Here is a 19,071-nt window from a genome sequence, read left to right as displayed (position 1 = left end):
TGGGAAATCTTGATGGCATATGGAAAAGAAGATCAAGGCCTCTGACACATGCTTTCAATATAGGATATAACTGCTAGATCTGCGTGTATTGTCTGTATCCCACCCGCCTGTGACTGCAGCATCTAGGGTTAAACTGAACCAAGCGAGCACAATCCCAGTTTGTAATTCCACAGAAAAAAATTGCACTATCACGATATTGAGCAACAGCATATTTGTAATGTTTGTACTGTGAACTCTTGGAGGCAGGAATGTTGTTTACAAGAGGTGAAAATGGGACATGTGGAATTACGACACAGCATACTAGACATAACTTGTCACTGTTGTTTCTGCTATGATAGTATACATCCAATGTTATCGTAGATTGTAAACTCTTCAGGACGGGCCTCATCTGTTCCATGTTCTTTATGGCAATGAGCACATTGCCAGAACTCCCTGGATACTGTTTAATTTATTAGCTCTTACTCTGCCCTTGTAAAATAATCTGTCTCTTATTTATTGAAGAGATTGAACTGACGTTGTGTATGTAATATGGGATTCTGTAGATCTAGATGCTGTTCCCAGCTCTACTGCTGATCCACTGTGGACTGTGATGCAAATATTCACGTGTTGTCTCATTTGGGGGTGGGAGGAAGCTTAATTTTTGAGCCTTTAGCCACCTGTGCTCTGATTTTCATAGGTTCTGAGCACCCACAGTTCCCATCGTAGTCAATGGAGGCTGCCGGTATTAGTATCTATGAAAACTAGGTCACTCATTTAGTTGGCTAAATATGGATTACGGTGCTTAATTTTGGCACCCGGCGTTGAAGGATTTTGGCTGAGATGGCTAAAGTTAGTTATACAAAATTTGAGGCACACACACTGAGTACTTCTGAAAATTTGCACCCAAACATCTTTGTGACTCCATTTAGACATCAATAATAATGTGTATAATATTTGTCTAATGACAGTAGTGGTGTGATGATTAATCAATGGCTATAAATATACTAGACTTGGTTTTTTCTTCTTCGCAGCGTTTCCCAATAACCCCTTCAAAGGATGACTGATTTCTTTTGGTGTTCAGAGTCAATACTATTTTCTAGCACCATTTGAAATCGGTTATAGTGACTGGGGAATTGCATCGTGAGAGTTTCTGGTGCAGAGAGGTACCAAGGAGATTCTTAAATGCTGTTACCCAGCAATGTACTGGAAACCTAATGCAGGTGCACAAGCTCCTGCACACACAAATGTTACACATGCTTGAGTTGCAATAGTGGAAGGCTGCTTTTGATCTTCTTGCTGTGACCCAGCTATTCAGAGAGACAGCACCATCTGGGGGATATCGCTAGCAACTATGAGTTGAAAGATACTGGTTGTATTCCCAACTGTGCCACACAAATGTAGGAACATAAGCATGGCCGTGCTGGGTCAGACCAATCGTCCATCTAGCACAGGATCCTGTCTTCCAACAGTCGCTGATTTAAGTGGTAGGTTACATATTCCAATTATTAGTTCTACAATTCCATATTTGAGTTCCTTCAGAACTCTTGGGTGAACACCATCTGGTCCTGGTGACTTATTACTGTTTAATTTGTTATTTTGTTCCGAAAACAATGTCTATTAACGTCTCTGTCCAGGACAGTTCCTCAGATGTGTCACCTAAAAAGAATGGCTCAGGTGAGGGTATCTCTCATTTAGCTTCTCTGCAATGGCTTTGTCTTCCTTGATTGCTCCTTTAGCAGCTCGATTATCCCCTCTGATTGTTTGGCAGGCTTCCTGCTTCTGATGTACTTAAACACATTTTTGTTACTAGTTTTCGTGTCTTTTGCTAGTGCTTCAAATTCTTTTTGGGCCTTTTTTGGAGAGAGTTTATCTAAATCACTCTTCCGTCTACCCAAGTTCTAATACTGCACTCATCAGTGTGGAATCTGAGCATTTTACTAAAATAAATAGAACCGAGAGAAAAGCATGCCACATGTCTCTGAAATATGAACTAACCTTTATTTTCCTCCATACATTTATTTTTATAATTTGAGGTTTTCTTGGTGATTAATGTTTATAAAGGATAATATGTTGTACTGAAATGCTGTCTGGCTGTAATCCATGTCTATCACTGTGAGGCTTGTCTGGTGCTGAAATACTTTTATATATACTAAACTACAACAATACACAAAGTTATATGGTGAAAATGAATGTGCCTGTTATGTTTCCAAAACAGAGGGTAAAACCATGTGCTTTCAGTCTGTAAAGTGCTCGCCTTGAATTAATTGATCTCTAGGTGTTTATACTGTGTCATCACTTTAGGATCTGAATGTCTGACAACTCTGTCCCCTGGGAGACAGGCAGACAGACATTTTACGTTTAAAGGAACACGGTCAGCTTGAAAAACCACACTTCAGTCTAAAATATTTTGATCAATTATTACAAAGAACACCTAAAACAATTGTATAGAAAGAGATAAGAGGAAATTATTTTTCTCTGTTTCCGTTTGTATGTATTTTAGTAGCTTTACTCACATGAGTAAAGTTACTTATGTCTCTAAGGACTTGCAAGAGTGGGCCCCTGGTTTCTCCTGTTGTTTGTAAGGATCTTTCACATACCACGGGAAATAGAAAAGCAAAAAATAGGGAAAATATACTTGTAAAATAAAACCAGAGAGGCTAAGGAGATTGGGTCAGACCTGAATTTTTTTTTTTAACTGACTAGCTCTCAAGTTGTTGGTGTCCTTTTAAATGTGAAGTAAATAAAAAACAGTCATAACTACACACATCACAGCAGACGTATGCTTAGATAATGGGTATGAGGAACAGGGCTTCTGGATGTTAGGACATTCACTAAATGTACTCTGCGTTCTGTACTAGATAACTTAATCCGTCTGTCTGCAGGATCTGCTCTAGTCTATCATCTCATACCCTGCAGCAACTGTAAAGTTTGATGTTCAAGAAGGAAAAAAAACCCATTCAGTCTGCAGTGTTTCTCAGATTGCAAGTTTTCTGAGGGTTCTCTGATAACTGAAGAAGCTTTTTCATTGTGTCAAGCATATCAGTGGAGCTTAACAAGAAGATGAAGAGCACCTAACAAACAGCTGAAAAATAGGGAGCTTTTCTTAGGAAAACATAACCAAAAAATATTTTAGTAATTATTTTTAAAAACATGATAAAATTCTTTTAATTGTAAATGTGGCTTTCATTCCAATCACTTCAATTATGACTAACAAATCATTCATACATCTTCAAATGTCAGTCATAAATTTGTTTGAAAGACTTGTGGCCTTGTTTAATTATCTCAAAAAAACTAAATCTACTGCACTGAGGAACTGTGTCCAGGGAGTTCGATTCTTGGGTCGGAATGGAACTTGGGAAGAAAATCTCTGGATCATTTTAGAGAAGAAAGTTGGGTTGAGGGTGTAGACATTACTTATCTCGATGTCAAATGGTTAAGGCACAGAACAGGAGTTCTTATGAATCATTCCTTATTTTATTTTCATGATAGAGTTTAGGCTATCACTGAGACTACTTGCATGGAATGGATCATGAATTAGATAAAACAGAGATCTCAGACCACTTCCTAATTTCTTGAGCAATAAATTGAGACTCCATAACCAAAAAGGTAACCCATATGCTAAATTAAGCGAGATAGAACCATAGAAGTTCTGAAAGGTACATCATAGAATCATAGACTGTCAGGGTTGGAAGGGACCTCAGGAGGTCATCTAGTCCAACCCCCTGCTCAAAGCAGGACCAATCCCCAACTAAATCATCCCAGCCAGGGCTTTGTCAAGCCTGACCTTAAAAACTTCTAAGGAAGGAGATTCCACCACCTCCCTAGGTAACGCATTCCAGTGTTTCACCAACCTCCTAGTGAAAAAGTTCTTCCTAATATCCAACCTAAACCTCCCCCACTGCAACTTGAGACCATTACTCCTTGTTCTGTCATCTGCTACCACTGAGAACAGTCTAGATCCATCTTCTTCAGAACCCCCTTTCAGGTAGTTGAAAGCAGCTATCAAATCTCCCTTCATTCTTCTCTTCCGCAGACTAAACAATCCCACTTCCCTCAGCCTCTCCTCATAAGTCATGTGTTCCAGTCCCCTAATCATTTTTGTTGCCCTCCGCTGGATGCTTTCCAATTTTTCCACATCCTTCTTGTAGTGTGAGGCCCAAAACTGGACACAGTACTCCAGATGAGGCCTCACCAATGTCGAATAGAGGGGAACGATCACGTCCCTCGATCTGCTGGCAATGCCCCTACTTATACATCCCAAAATGCCATTGGCCTTCTTGGCAACAATGGCACACTGTTGACTCATATCCAGCTTCTCGGCCACTGTAACCCCTAGGTCCTTTTCTGCAGAACTGCTACCTAGCCATTTGGTCCCTAGTCTGTAGCGGTGCATGGGATTCTTCCATCCTAAGTGCAGGACTCTGCACTTGTCCTTGTTGAATCTCATCAGATTTCTTTTGGCCCAATCCTCTAATTTGTCTAGGTCCCTCTGTATCCTATCCCTACCCTCCAGCATATCTACCTCTCCTCCCAGTTTAGTGTCATCTGCAAACTTGCTGAGGGTGCAATCCACACCATCCTCCAAATCATTTATGAAGATATTGAACAAAACCAGCCCCAGGACCGACCCTTCGGGCACTCCACTTGATACCGGCTGCCAACTAGACATGGAGCCGTTGATCACTACCCGTTGAGCCCGACAATCTAGCCAACTTTCTATCCACCTTATAGTCCATTCATCCAGCCCATACTTCTTTAACTTGCTGGCAAGAATACTATGGGGGATCTTGTCAAAAGCTTTGCTAAAGTCAAGGAACAACACGTTTACTGCTTTCCCCTCATTCACAGAGCCAGTTATCTCTTCATAGAAGGCAATTAGATTAGTCAGGCATGATTTGCCCTTGGTGAATCCAGGCTGACTGTTCCTGATCACTTTCCTCTCCTCTAAGTGCTTCAGAATTGATTCCTTGAGGACCTGCTCCATGATTTTTCAAAGACTGAGGTGAGGCTGACTGGCCTGTAGTTCCCACGGTCTTCCTTCTTCCCTTTTTTAAAGATGGGCACTATATTAGCCTTTTTCCAGTCTTCCGGGACTTCCCCCGATCGTCATGAGTTTTCAAAGATAATGGCTAATGGCTCTGCAATCACATCTGCCAACTCCTTTAGCATTCTCGAATGCAGCGCATCTGGCCCCATGGATTTGTGCTTGTCCAGCTTTTCTAAGTAGTCCCGAACCACTTCTTTCTCCACAGGGCTGGTCACCTCCTCCCCATGCGTGCTGCCCAGTGCAGTAGTCTGGGAGCTGACCTTGTTCGTGAAGACAGAGGCAAAAAAAGCATTGAGTACATTCGTTTTTTCCACATCCTCTGTCACTAGGTTGCCTCCCTCATTCTGTAAGGGGCCCACACTTTCCTTCACTTTCTTCTTGTTGCTAACATACCTGAAGAAACCCTTCTTGTTACTCTTAACATCTCTTGCTAGCTGCAACTCCAGGTGTGATTTGGCCTTCCTGATTTCACTCCTGCATGCCCAAGCAATATTTTTATACTCTTCCCCGGTCATTTGTCCAATCTTCCACTTCTTGTAAGCTTCTTTTTTGTGTTTAAGATCAGCAAGGATTTCACTGTTAAGCCAAGCTGGTCACCTGCCATATTTACTATTCTTTCTACACATCGGGATGGTTTGTCCCTTTAACCTCAATAAGGATTCTATAAAATACAGCCAGCTCTCCTGGATTCCTTCCCCATCATGTTATTCTCCCAGGGGATCCTGCCCATCAGTTCTCTGAGGGAGTCAGTCTGCTTTTCTGAAGTCCAGGGTCTGTATTCTGCTGCTCTCCTTTCTTCCCTGTGTCTTGATCCTGAACTCGACCATCTCATGGTCACTGCCTCCCAGGTTCCCATCCACTTTTGCTTCCCCTACTAATTCTTCCCGGTTTGTGAGCAGCAGATCAAGAAGAGCTCTGCCCCTAGTTGGTTCCTCCAGCACTTGCACCAGGAAATTGTCCCCTACGCTTTCCAAAACCTTCCTGGATTGTCTGTGCACCGCTGTATTGCTCTCCCAGCAGTCATCAGGGTGATTGAAGTCTCCCATGAGAACCAGGACCTGTGACCTACTAACTTCCGGGAGTTGCCGGAAGAAAGCCTCGTCCACTTCATCCCCCTGGTCCGGTGGTCTACAGCAGACTCCCACCACGACATCACCCTCGTTGCTCACACTTCTAAACTTAATCCAGAGACTCTCAGGTTTTTCTGCAGTTTCATACTTGAGCTCTGAGCAGTCATACTGCTCTCTTACATACAGTACAACTCCCCCACCTTTTCTGCCCTGCCTGTCCTTCCTGAACAGTTTATATCCATCCATGACAGTACTCCAGTCATGTGAGTTATCCCACCAAGTCTCTGTTATTCCAATCACATCATAAATCCTTGACTGTGCCAGGACTTCCAGTTCTCCCTGCTTGTTTCCCAGGCTTCTTGCATTTGTGTATAGGCACTTGAGATAACTCGCTGATCGTCCATCTTTCTCAGTATGAGGCAGGAGCCCTCCCCTCTCGCGCGCTCCTGCTCATGTTTCCTCCTGGTATCCCACTTCGCCACTTACCTCAGGGCTTTGGTTTCCTTCTCCTGGTGAACCTAGTTTAAAGCCCTCCTCACTAGGTTAGCCAGCCTGCTTGCGAAGATGCTCTTCCCTCTCTTCGTTAGGTGGAGCCCATCTCTGCCTAGCACTCCTCCTTCTTGGAACACCATCCCATGGTCAAAGAATCCAAAGCCTTCTCTCCGACACCACCTGCATAGCCATTCGTTGACTTCCACGATTCGACGGTCTCTACCCAGGCCTTTTCCTGGAAAAGAATGTGAACTAGTCACTCCTTGATCTGCACAAGCTGGCAACTGACCAGAATGACCCTCATTTCTGTGACTTCTTCCACAGCGAGGATGGATGAGAAGACCACTTGCACCTCAAACTCCTTTATCCTTCTTCCCAGAGCCACGTAGTCTGCAGTGATCTGCTCAAGGTCATTCTTGGCAGTATCATTGGTGCTCACGTGGAGAAGCAGGAAGGGGTAGCGATCTGAGGGCTTGATGAGTCTCGGCAGTCTCTCTGTCACATCGTGAATCCTAGCTCCTGGCAAGCAGCAGACTTCTTGGTTTTCCCGGTCAGGGCGGCAGATGAATGACTCAGTCCCCATGAGGAGAGAGTCCCTGACCACCACCACCCACCTCCTTCTCTTGGGAGCGGTGGTCATGGAACTCCCAACCCTAGGACAGTGCATTTCATGCCTTCCATTCGGCGGAGTCTCTTTCTGTTCCCTTCCCTCAGATGTATCATCTAGTCCACTCTCCGCATTAGCACCTGTGGAGAGAACATGAAAACAGTTGCTTACCTATATCTGCATTGCTGGTACACGGACGCTCCCCTTTCTTCTTCTGGAGGTCACATGCTGCCAAATTTCTTCACTGTCGTCCTGTCCCCACAGTGCAGCCTGCTCTGAATCTTCAGAATATTGTGTCCGTAGAAGCATATCCTGATGTCTGTCCAGGAAATCTTCAGTTTCTCTTATGCAATGCAGGGTCGATACCTGTTGCTCCAGACCTTGAACCTTCTCTTCCAATGTGGAGACCAGCTTGCACTTTGTACAGACAAAGTTGCTTCTCTCCTGTGGAAGAAAGACTAACATGGCACATCCAGTGCAGGTCACAACAGCTGAACGCTCCCCATCCATATTACCTTCCTTCTACGAGCTTCCTCAGGAGTTGTTTTAACCACTCAGAGCAGCCGGCAAGATGTAAGCCTCAGTGGGCTTTTCCCAGGTGAACTCCCAGGCAAACTCCCTCTATTAGCCTCTCTGCTGTTCGCTGCTCTGCTGGTTCGCAGCTGATTGGCTTTTTATAACAGCCAGGCCCACTCAAGGCTCACCTGAAACAAAGGACTCCCAATTCACACTTTTCAAACAACCAATCAAGCACATGGTCAAACTGTCCCTACAACAGACACTCAGATACTCACCAACACAGCCTCCTTAATGCAGCCCTTAGCGTACCTCCTCTCAGGCAGATCCCAGGCAAACTCCCTCTGTTAGCCTCTCTGCTGTTCGCTGCTCAGCTGGTTCGCAGCTGACTTGTTTTTTATAACAGTCAGGCCCACTCAAGGCTCACCTGGAACAAAGCACTCCCAATTCACACTTTTCAAACAACCAATCAGGAGGTCATGCATCTGCGCCCCGCCCCATGCTGAGGCGGGGTTAAGTATACCTAGGCCATTCCTGATGGATGTTTGTTTAACCCATTCTTCGAAGCCAAATCCATAAATGATGGGGACTAGGTAACCTGTTCCAGTGCTTACGTATCCTTCTAGTCAGATTTTCCTAACATTGAACCTAAATCTCCCTTACTGCAAATTGAGCCCATTACTTCTTGTCCTACCTTCAGTGAACACGGAGAACAATTTATTACCATCGTCTTTATAACAACCTTTAACATATTTGAAAACTGTTATGTCTCCTTCAGTCTTCTTTTCTCTAAACTAAACGTGTCCAATTTTTTAAACTTTTCTTCATAGGTCATCTTTCTAAACTTCTCAGCATTTTTGTTGCTGTCCTCCAGACTCTCTACAGTTTGTCCACATTTTTATTGAAGTGCGGTGCCCAAAAATGGACGCAGTGTGCCAGCTGACGCCTTACCAATGGCAAGTAGAGTGGGACAATTGCCTCTAATGTCTTACATACAACATTCCTGTTAATACATCACATCAGTATGCTGATGACACTTAACTATATATCTCACTAATAATTGATTTAACCACCACCACTACTAAAATGTCAGAGTGCCTACAGGAAATTTGCTTTTGGGTGAATAGCAGCTGGCACTAGTTGAACCTAGGCAAGACTAAAGTGCACTTTGAAGGCCGATACATTGTCTCTACCTTCCTGTGAAGGCATGCAATCCCCATTGGTCAAAGTGATAGGAAGCTGCAGGGTCCTGTTTGACTCCTTGCGAAGCTTTGATGACCAGGTAGCATCCGTTTTCCAAAGCCACCTTTCACTTCCAGCTTGTCCCTTTCTCCCATGATTTGTCCCCTCCAGGTTGGATTACTGTAACTCAGTGTATCTGAAGCTGAATGTGAAGATGGCACACAGCCTCCAGTTGGTCTAGAATATGGCTGCCCACCTTCTCCATGGCTCAGGCCTCCGAGAACACACTGGGCTTGTTCTCAAATCCCTCCACTGATTCTCAGTCATGTTCCAATGGCAGTTTAATGCTTTGATCCTGATTTTCAAAGCACTTAATGGATTATGTCTCAGTTACATCAAAGACTGAAGTTTGATCTATGAACACCCATGACAGCTGCACTCTTCTGGGATAATGCAGAGCAAAGAGACCAGGATGAACCACGTGAGAGCTGGGGACAAAGCCTGTCAAGGGGATCCAGCTAGGAAACAGTCTTCGAGAGATCAGGCAAATCCAAAGTCTGACCATCTTTAAGAAATGTTGCAAAGCCTTCCTCTTTGAGAAAGCCTTTTGTGTCATACGGAACACAACTTAAACACCTTTTTTATCCACAAACCTCTTCCTACTCCTCAAAAAACCCTACGCCAACCAGAGTTATTAATATTTATTTGTATTATCATAAACTGACCCCCTAACATGAGAGGTAACAAAGATCCATGACGTTCATTATGGACTTTGCTACTCCTATTGGTTTTACATGGAAGACACTCAGATACAATGGTGATGGGCAGCAATATAAAAATCTAAGATAGATATAAAATTTCTGTAGACACAGATATCTTAGCTAATCTGTCATTAATCTCCAGAGGTTCACAAACCAACTCTTTCTCCACCAGATTCAGGCACTAATTATTTTTAATTTTTGACCTTCTCTTTTACCTTTTACGTAAAGAGATTTGGAGGAGAATTATAGGATAATCCCAAACCCCTTCGTAGCTAGAAATGCTTTGGCCAAGGCTTTCACATATCTGCTACAGAAACTGAATATCTTGCAGTTCAATGTGTGGTCCAACCAAACCTATGGAGTCTCCCAAATTGTCCAGGAGATTCATGGATTTTATCATTCTTTTCCAGGCTCTCCAAAATATTATAAAACTATAGTTGATTTTGAACGCAACCTCCTAACAGTTTCTGTTATATTTTCAGTGTGAACTCTATTATATGAAACCCCATTTATAATGAAGTGGAATGAAAGCCTCTACTTGTTTCAGTGAAAGTCAATTTGCAATTCCAATCATGCAAATCACAATTCCAATTAGAGAGAACCTCTACTTGAGTGAAATTGTTTTATGAAAAGCTGACTTCACTATAAGCAGGTTTCATGGTGTGCAATTTAGTTAAATTTCACTTAGCAGTGTGACGGGCCTCATGAATGATTTGTAAACTATCTTCTGACAGATGACTGACAGTACAACGGGATAGCTACGTTTGTCACATGACCGGGATGCTTTCTAGTAACCATGGAATTATGAAGCTTTTGGAAGGTTCTGTTCACAGTGTAGGCTTCAATATTCTGAACGTAAATAAGGCTGGGGAAATACTTTTTAAAAAATATTCGGTCAGGAGACGTTAAAGGAGGAAGGAACTTGTGCACTGTAGTGTCAAGTCTGAGGGGAAGCTACACTTTACAGCAATCAGAATTAGGTTATTTGAAGATGAAAGATTAATTCAGAATATATGCAAAGTCACCCAGCAAGTCAGACAAAGCTGAGGAAAGATCTCAGGACTTTTGAGACTCTGTCCCCTGTTGTTAAAAATGTCAATGATTAAAATTGAAATTTTTAACATCTAATTTACTTTTCACCATATTATTTACTTCCATTCTCCTTAGACACCTGGGACTAGTCAGTTTCATTGTTGTCTAATTATGTTCAATCTGGTCCTCACACAACAACAGAAGGCTGGTGTATCTGAGTTCCAAGTTTAAATACAAGCAAAAACCTGTTTTAATTGGAATAATGTTTTCAAATCCCATGATGATATTTCTGTTTTTAATATTAAATCCAGCAAAACTTTCTTTTTCCAAATCATAAATTTGAGCCTAACTTACCTGTTTAACTCTCAGTTCCCTGGTGGATGTGTGGTGGAAACTAGCTAATGATTCTTTTTGGGAGGGGGGTGGGGGGCACTTTGGCAGGATGGAGGCACAGGTCCTTTGGCTACTGGAAGGAGGTGGTGGGTTTGGACTCATGCCAGCAGTGAGCCTCAATTGGTACCTCATCCCCATTGCAGAAACCCTTCCTCTTCCCTAGCCAACCCGCCAGATGTGAGACACTTCCCTCTATTTGCCTTGTCCTCCTACCTCCCTCAGCCCTGGACGCAGCAGAACTCATGTGGCTCATTTCAGAGGCCGAGGATGGAGAGAAGCTAGTAGAGAGCCCAGAAGCAGCTATTAAGGGGCAGCTGATGGGTGAGTGGATTCACCATCCACCTAGGGTGAAATCATGGAGTGCGGAAGGTGGAAAGAGGCTGGGGAGATGAGAAAGGGCTTGTTCTTGGAGTGGCTCTGTGTTGTCCCACTCATGGGTACTGCAGTGCCTGGTAGCACTTTGTTGTAGAACTGTCCCCAAGCAGTGCGTGCTGGAGCGCACATGTGCTCCCCTCCTATCCGTCCCTCCCAGTGTCTCCAAACGTTCCAAGGGCAAGGCTATAGAAGGGGGCGCTGCATGCCCTTGCACCTCAGTTCTTTCCAGTCACTGAGGTAGACAACTGAACTATTCCAGTCGCTTGGAACCGGGTTTTTCTCCATTTTAAGTGCCTTTTAGTCTTATACTTAGGATAGATAGGTAGCATTATGGCGGATCCGCAGAAGGAAATTCTCCTTTTGTCCTTATTTCCTGTTATAACTCTTTCCTCATTAGGCCCTCTTTCTTTCTGTCCATTATAAATCTCATTCCCCTTCTCACTCCCCTCTTTCTCTGCCTCTTCCCCGTTGCTGTTCTGTCTTCCTCTGACTTGCCCCTGAACTTCCCCGCTGCTATTACCAACTGCCATGGAACCTATAGACCAAACAATTCAGCGGCATCTTTTACAGGGATAAAAGAAAAGGAGGACTTGTGGCACCTTAGAGACTAACAAATTTATTTGAGCATAAGCTTTCATGAGCTACAGCTCACTTCATCGGATGCATTCAGTGGAAAATACAATGGGGAGATTTATATACACAGAGATAATCAAGGTGGGCCATTTCCAGCAGTTGACAAGAACATCTGAGGAACAGTGGGGGCCGGAGGGGGGAGGGAATAAACATGGGGAAATACTTTTACTTTGTGTAATGACCCATCCACTCCCAGTCTTTATTCAAGCCTAATGTAATGGTGTCCAGTTTGCAAATTAATTCCAATTCAGCAGTCTCCTGTTGGAGTCTGTTTTTGAAGTTTTTTTGTTGAAGAATTGCCACTTTTAGGTCTGTAATCGAGTGACCAAAGAGATTGAAGCGTTCTCCGACTGGTTTTTGAATGTTATAATTCTTGATGTCTGATTTATGTCCATTTATTCTTTTATGTAGGGACTGTCCAGTTTGGCCAATGTACATGGCAGAGGGGCATTGCTGGCACATGATGGCATATATCACATTGGTAGATGTGCAGGTGAACGAACCTCTGATAGTGTGGCTGATGTGATTAGGCCCTATGATGGTGTCCTCTGAAAAGATATGTGGACACATTTGGCAACGGGCTTTGTTGCAAGGATAGGTTCCTGGGTTAGTGGTTTTGTTGTGTGGTGTGTGGTTGCTGGTGAGTATTTGCTTCAGGTTGGGGGGCTGTCTGTAAGCAAGGACAGGCCTGTCTCCCAAGATCTGTGAGAGTGATGGGTCTTCCTTCAGGATAGGTTGTAGATCCTTGATGATGCGTTGGAGAGGTTTTAGTTGGGGGCTGAAAGTGACGGCTAGGGGCATTCCGTTATTTTCTTTGTTGGGTCTGTCTTGTAGTAGGTAACTTCTGGGTATTCTTCTGGCTCTGTCAATCTGTTTCTTCACTTCAGCAGGTGGGTATTGTAGTATTAAGAATGCTTGATAGAGATCTTGTAGGTGTTTGACTCTGTCTGAGCGGTTGGAGCAAATGTGGTTGTATCATAGAGCTTGGCTGTAGACAATGGATCATGTGGTGTGGTCTGGATGAAAGCTGGAGGCATGTAGGTGGGCATAGAGGTCAGTAGGTTTTCGGTATATGTGGTGTTATGTGACCATCGCTTATTAGCACCGTGGTGTCCAGGAAGTGGATCTCTTGTGTGGACTGGTCCAGGCTGAGGTTGGTGATGGGATGGAAATTGTTGAAATCATGGTGGAATTCCTCAAGGGCTTCTTTTCCATGGGTCCAGATGATGACGATGTCATCAATGTAGCGCAAGTAGAGTAGGGGCATTAGGGGACAAGAGCTGAGGAAGCGTTGTTCTAAGTCAGCCATAAAAATGTTGGCATACTGTGGGGCCATGCGGGTACCCATAGCAGTGCCGCTGATTTGAAGGTATACATTGTCCCCAAATGTGAAATAGTTATGGGTGAGGACAAAGTCACAAAGTTCAGCCACAAGGTTTGCCATGACATTATCACGGATACTGTTCCTGATGGCTTGTAGTCCATCTTTGTGTGGAATGTTGGTGTAGAGGGCTTCTACATCCATAGTGGCCAGGAAGGTGTTTTCAGGAAGATCACCGATGGATTGTAGTTTCCTCAGGAAGTCAGTGGTGTCTCGAAGATAGCTGGGAGTGCTGGTAGAGTAGGGCCTGAGGAGGGAGTCTACATAGCCAGACAATCCTGCTGTCAGGGTGCCAATGCCTGAGATGATGGGGCGTCCAGGATTTCCAGGTTTATGGATCTTGGGTAGCAGATAGAATACCCCTGCTCGAGGTTCCAGGGGTGTGTCTGTGCGGATTTGTTCTTGTGCTTTTTCAGGGAGTTTCTTGAGCAAATGCTGTAGTTTCTTTTGGTAGCCCTCAGTGGTATCAGAGGGTAATGGCTTGTAGAAAGTGGTGTTGGAGAGCTGCTGAGCAACCTCTTGTTCGTATTCCGACCTATTCAGTCTCTACGTAAAAGAATAAATGGACACAAATCAGACATCAAGAATTATAATATTCAAAAACCAGTTGGAGAACGCTTCAATCTCTTTGGTCACTCGATTACAGTCCTAAAAGTGGCAATTCTTCAACAAAAAAAACTTCAAAAACAGACTCCAACGAGAGACTGCTGAATTGGAATTAATTTGCAAACTGGACACCATTACATTAGGCTTGAATAAAGACTGGGAGTGGTTGGGTCATTACACAAAGTAAAAGTATTTCCCCATGTTTCCCCGCCCCCAGCTGTTCCTCAGACGTTCTTGTCAACTGCTGGAAATGGCCCACCTTGATTATCACTACAAAAGGTCCCCGTCCCCCCCCCCCCCCCCCCGCTCTCCTGCTGGTAATAGCTCACCTTACCTGATCACTCTCGTTACAGTGTGTATGGTAACACCCATTGTTTCATGTTCTCTATGTATATAAATTTCCCCACTGTATTTTCCACTGAATGCATCCGATGAAGTGAGCTGTAGCTCACGAAAGCTTATGCTCAAATAAATTTGTTAATCTCTAAGGTGCTACAAGTCCTCCTTTTCTTTTTGCGGATACAGACTAACACGGCTGCTACTCTGAAACCTTTACAGGGATAGGTTTCAGAGTAACAGCCGTGTTAGTCTGTATTCGCAAAAAGAAAAGGAGTACTTGTGGCACCTTAGAGACTAACCAGTTTATTTGAGCATGAGCTTTCGTGAGCTACAGCTCACTTCATCAGATACATACCGTGGAAACTGCAGCAGACTTTATATATACACAGAGAATATGAAACAATACCTCCTCCCACCCCACTGTCCTGCTGGTAATAGCTTATCTAAAGTAATCGTCAGGTTAGGCCATTTCCAGCACAAATCCAGGTTTTCTCACCCTCCACCCCCCCACACAAATTCACTCTCCTGCTGGTGATAGCCCATCCAAAGTGACAAGTGACTGAAGTGAGAGAACCTGGATTTGTGCAGGAAATGGCCTAACTTCATTATCATGCACATTGTGTAAAGAGTTGTCACTTTGGATGGGCTATCACCAGCAGGAGAGTGAATTTGTGTGGGGGGGTGGAGGGTGAGAAAACCTGGATTTGTGCTGGAAATGGCCTAACCTGACGATTACTTTAGATAAGCTATTACCAGCAGGACAGTGGGGTGGGAGGAGGTATTGTTTCATATTCTCTGTGTATATATAAAGTCTGCTGCAGTTTCCACGGTATGTATCTGATGAAGTGAGCTGTAGCTCACGAAAGCTCATGCTCAAATAAACTGGTTAGTCTCTGAGGTGCCACAAGTACTCCTTTTCTTTTTACAGGGATAGTAACTTGTTCACAGCTCATTGAGTGCTCTCTGAGCAGCAAGTGAGATGGAATCAACGTTACTGATGTTGTTTCCCTTTTTAGAAACCACCCTACACCCTGGTTTATTCATATGTAAATAGTCATGTGGGTACATCTGATTCCATCAGTCCCTAATCCCAACTCTACCTGCTGACGCATTAACAGCAACAGCCCACAGTGAATTTCCGGTTTGTCTGTAATTGTTTCAAAGGGGACACAGCTTGCATCTTCAAATCCCCACTATCACCTTTTTAGTTTCCTCTCGGACTATAATGTTCATTGTTGCCATAAGACTGAGGAGATCTGCCGAGTATTGCAATGAAAAATGTGATGATAAAGCTATTACTCAGGTGAAACTACCTCAAAAAACGGTATCACTCCATAGTCACCCCGTAAACAATGCTGGAAAAGGACCATAAGAGAAATACAGTTTGGAACTTATTAGAGGCCAGTTTATTTAGCTGCTGATCATTCAATCTCCCCTTTGTTCCAGCACCCATCCATACAGTGTAAATTTTTTTTAAAAATATAATTTGCTCACAATATGCAGGGCAAACAACGCTCTCTATCCAGCCACACTAATAGTTCTGCAATGGTCCATCACTTAACAAATGCTTGGCCAAAAAGATGACGCTTCTCTGAAGGTCACTAAAATGGGCAAACCTGTAGAGAAAGCAAGTTCCACAGCTGAGGAACTTCTGAAATCTTCTCTTTGCCTCTGATCCTGAAGTGACTCATCAGCCAGAAAGTGTCAGCAAAGAACCTCGGCTGATCTCAAGGTGTATAGCAGAAGAGACTATTCCCAAAGTATGCAGGTCCTAAACCATATAGGGCTTTTACTGATTAGAACCAACACCTTGAAACAAACCCCAGGAGCAAACAGAAAGCCCAGACGGGATGTTTTCAAGCCTACCCACATCAGTGGCACAGTTGGGATGCCATATTCCCAACTAACTGAAGGTCCTGAGTAGAGTTCAAGAGCAGGCACAAGTAGGCTGCAGTCTGGAGGGGCAAAGGTCTGGATGGCTGTGATGAGAACTGTATCAGTAAGGGAAGGCTACAATCTCCTAGCTATGGATGGAAGAGAGAATAAGTCACCAATGCAAGATGATGAACAAAAAAAATGGGCAGAATAATGGAACAGCTGAGACAGAACTTGATTAATGATATTACCCTTGCTTTAATTCTTAGTAGTGTCCAGCGTTGGGGGATTTGATACCAAATAAATTGACATCACAGTCTTCAAATTCTTATTCAGTACCAAGAACATCCTTTACAACCTGTGAGGAGTTCATGGTTACACTGGAGCCAGAATCTCCTATACCATAGAGATCTCCTGTTTCAGTTTCTTCAAGATCACCAGTGCAACTGCTATGATACCAATTATGAAAATTCCATTGTGGCCTGCTGCTTCTGTGGCTGGAGAGCTTCTAAATCCTAAACAGATGGTTCCAACTTCTGGAGCAGACCCTCCAATAGAAAAATTTTCTTCATCTTCATCAGCTGAGTCAAGCAAAGCACCTTCTCCAATTCCTGATAAGAGCTCCAAATATCATTAAAAAATGTCTTCGAAATACACTAGTAAGGAATCCGCCACATGGGTGTTAGTACCTTGGAATAGTGTGCCTTGCCCATATGGATATAATTCCTGACCCTATTGCCTCCTTGGCACAATGCAATTCAACAATTCCCTCTTCTCTCCACTTCAGGAAAGAGATCTCCTTTGAGGGATTTTCCTCTACCTGCACCTTGTCCCCTTTCCAAAGAACATGGTACTGGAAACACAGCAACCCCTTTCTGAAGAAAAAGGAGAGGAGACTTGTGCTGAACCTCCTCCAGCAAGAGAGTTCTTCATCTTCTTCTCCTGACGAAGCTATGTTCCTATGATGGTAGATGACTTAAAAACCTTTCAAGAACTTTTTAAAAGAAAGGCAGACATTAGAAATTTCTTTGGGACTAGTGCAGGAAAATACCTATTTGGATATCCTGCAGCCTTTTACTCAAAATAGGGTAGCCCTGCTCATTATCAAGGGTATTTTTGAAGTACCTAAGGAATTGTGGACCACACCAACTTCCATAGCAGCAACTTCTAAGTAGGCAAATCAAAAATATCAGGTCCCTCCTGTGGGATTTGCGTATTTTTATAATTACCCGGCTCCTTTGTCACTTGTAGTCACTGCTGTCAATGAAAAATCCAAGCAGACTTCGAGCTTTACCCAGAGAAAGACAGAGCTCAAAAAAGCTGGAGTTTTTGGGGAGAAAAGTTTATTCCTCTGCTTCTCTTCAGGTCAGAATCTCAAATTATCAAGCAATGCTGGCTAAGTATAACTACATACAGCCGGACAGAGTGGAAGACTTTCAAGATAAGCCCCCTACAAAATTTAAAGAAATTTTTTTTCCAGCTGCTCTAAAAAATTGTTGATTGTGAAACATCTCTGCAAGCAGCTCTGGACTCAGCAGATGCAGGTGCATGATCAGTGGCACCTAGAATTGTCATCAGAAGTAATTCTTGGCTATCTGCATTGGGATTGCCTAGAAAGGTCCAGACTACAGTTATTATACCTCCTTTTTGATAGTCAGGATCTTTTTAGCATTAAGATGGATGACACATTGCATTCTTTAAAGGATTCAAGAGCCACATTAAGATTGTTGGGCCTCCATACTCTGTCCTTCATCAGAAAGCAGTATAGACCTCAAGTTTCTACCAAACAAAGGACTCCGAGGTCAAAATTCCAGAAAAGGAAATCTTTGACTTCATCCGATATCTTGGTCCTGTTTTGAGCAGGGGATTGGACTAGATGACCTCCTGAGGTCTCTTCCAACCCTGATATTCTATGATTCTATGATCTTGACACAACCTGGTCATGCTCAAAAAAAATTATTTTCATGCCATGGTTGAGGATATGGATCCAGTCTACATGGACCTGTACTCTTCCTCCCCCTGCACTCTTTTGGTTCTCACTTTTCTTTTTTGAAGGAAGCCTGGGCTGGAGTAACTATGGATCGATGGGTTCTTTGGGTCATGCAGGATGGTTATGCCATATAATTCCAGACCATTCCTCACCACTCCCTCCATCCCCATCCCTTTTCAGGGATTAATCTCATGTGACAAGACTCTATGATACAATGTTGTGAGGTAGAGTTAGTTCCTCACAAATTAGTAGGAAGAGGGATGTTACTCTCCATACTTCCTAATTTGAAAAAATAAAGGGGGCTGGAGACCAATTCTGGATCTCAGATTATTCAATGCTTTTATTTGTTGCATAAAATTTTGCATGATATCTCTCGCTTCCATTATACACTCCATGGATCACATGGACTGGTTCAGTACCCACAACATACAAGATACTTACTTTCATGTACAGATTCATCCAGCACACAGAAATTTTTTAAATTTTGTGGCAGTAGGCAAACTTTTAGTTCAGAGTTTTCCTGTTTGGCCTATCAACAGTGCCTCAAATCTTCACAAACTGTCTATGGGTCATTATGCCTCATCTTCATTGTCAGGGCACACATGTGTACCTGTATCTGGATGATTGGTTAGTTTAGGGCACTTTGGCTAATAGAGTGATAGGATCACTTTGGTTAGTCGCACATCTCTTTCTGGAGTTGGAAGTAATTGTCAGCTCAAAGAAATGAGCTCCCCCAGTTCCATCCCAGTCAATTGAATTCATCTGAGCTTTTCTCTCTCAATTGGATACTATT

General features: G+C 43.4%; 1 protein-coding gene across 6 annotated transcripts in view; it reads left to right on the top strand.

The window, feature by feature from the left end:
- Window positions 1–19,071, top strand: part of LOC144276727 (uncharacterized) — a 300,539-nt gene that overhangs the window by 208,517 nt on the left and 72,951 nt on the right. The window contains exon 7 of one of the 6 annotated variants that reach the window (XM_077837012.1): window positions 8,542–8,652. The exons of the other annotated variants lie outside the window; for them this stretch is intronic. The gene's annotated coding sequence lies outside the window, so the exon portion shown is untranslated. Of the gene's footprint in view, window positions 1–8,541; window positions 8,653–19,071 lie in introns of those variants that run through there. 6 annotated transcript variants of the gene reach the window in all.

This window comes from Eretmochelys imbricata, chromosome 1, assembly GCF_965152235.1.
Source record: "Eretmochelys imbricata isolate rEreImb1 chromosome 1, rEreImb1.hap1, whole genome shotgun sequence".
Classification (NCBI taxonomy): Eukaryota; Metazoa; Chordata; order Testudines; family Cheloniidae; genus Eretmochelys; species Eretmochelys imbricata.
Note: the sequence above shows the minus strand (reverse complement) of the source record. Positions and strands in the feature narration are given on the sequence as shown.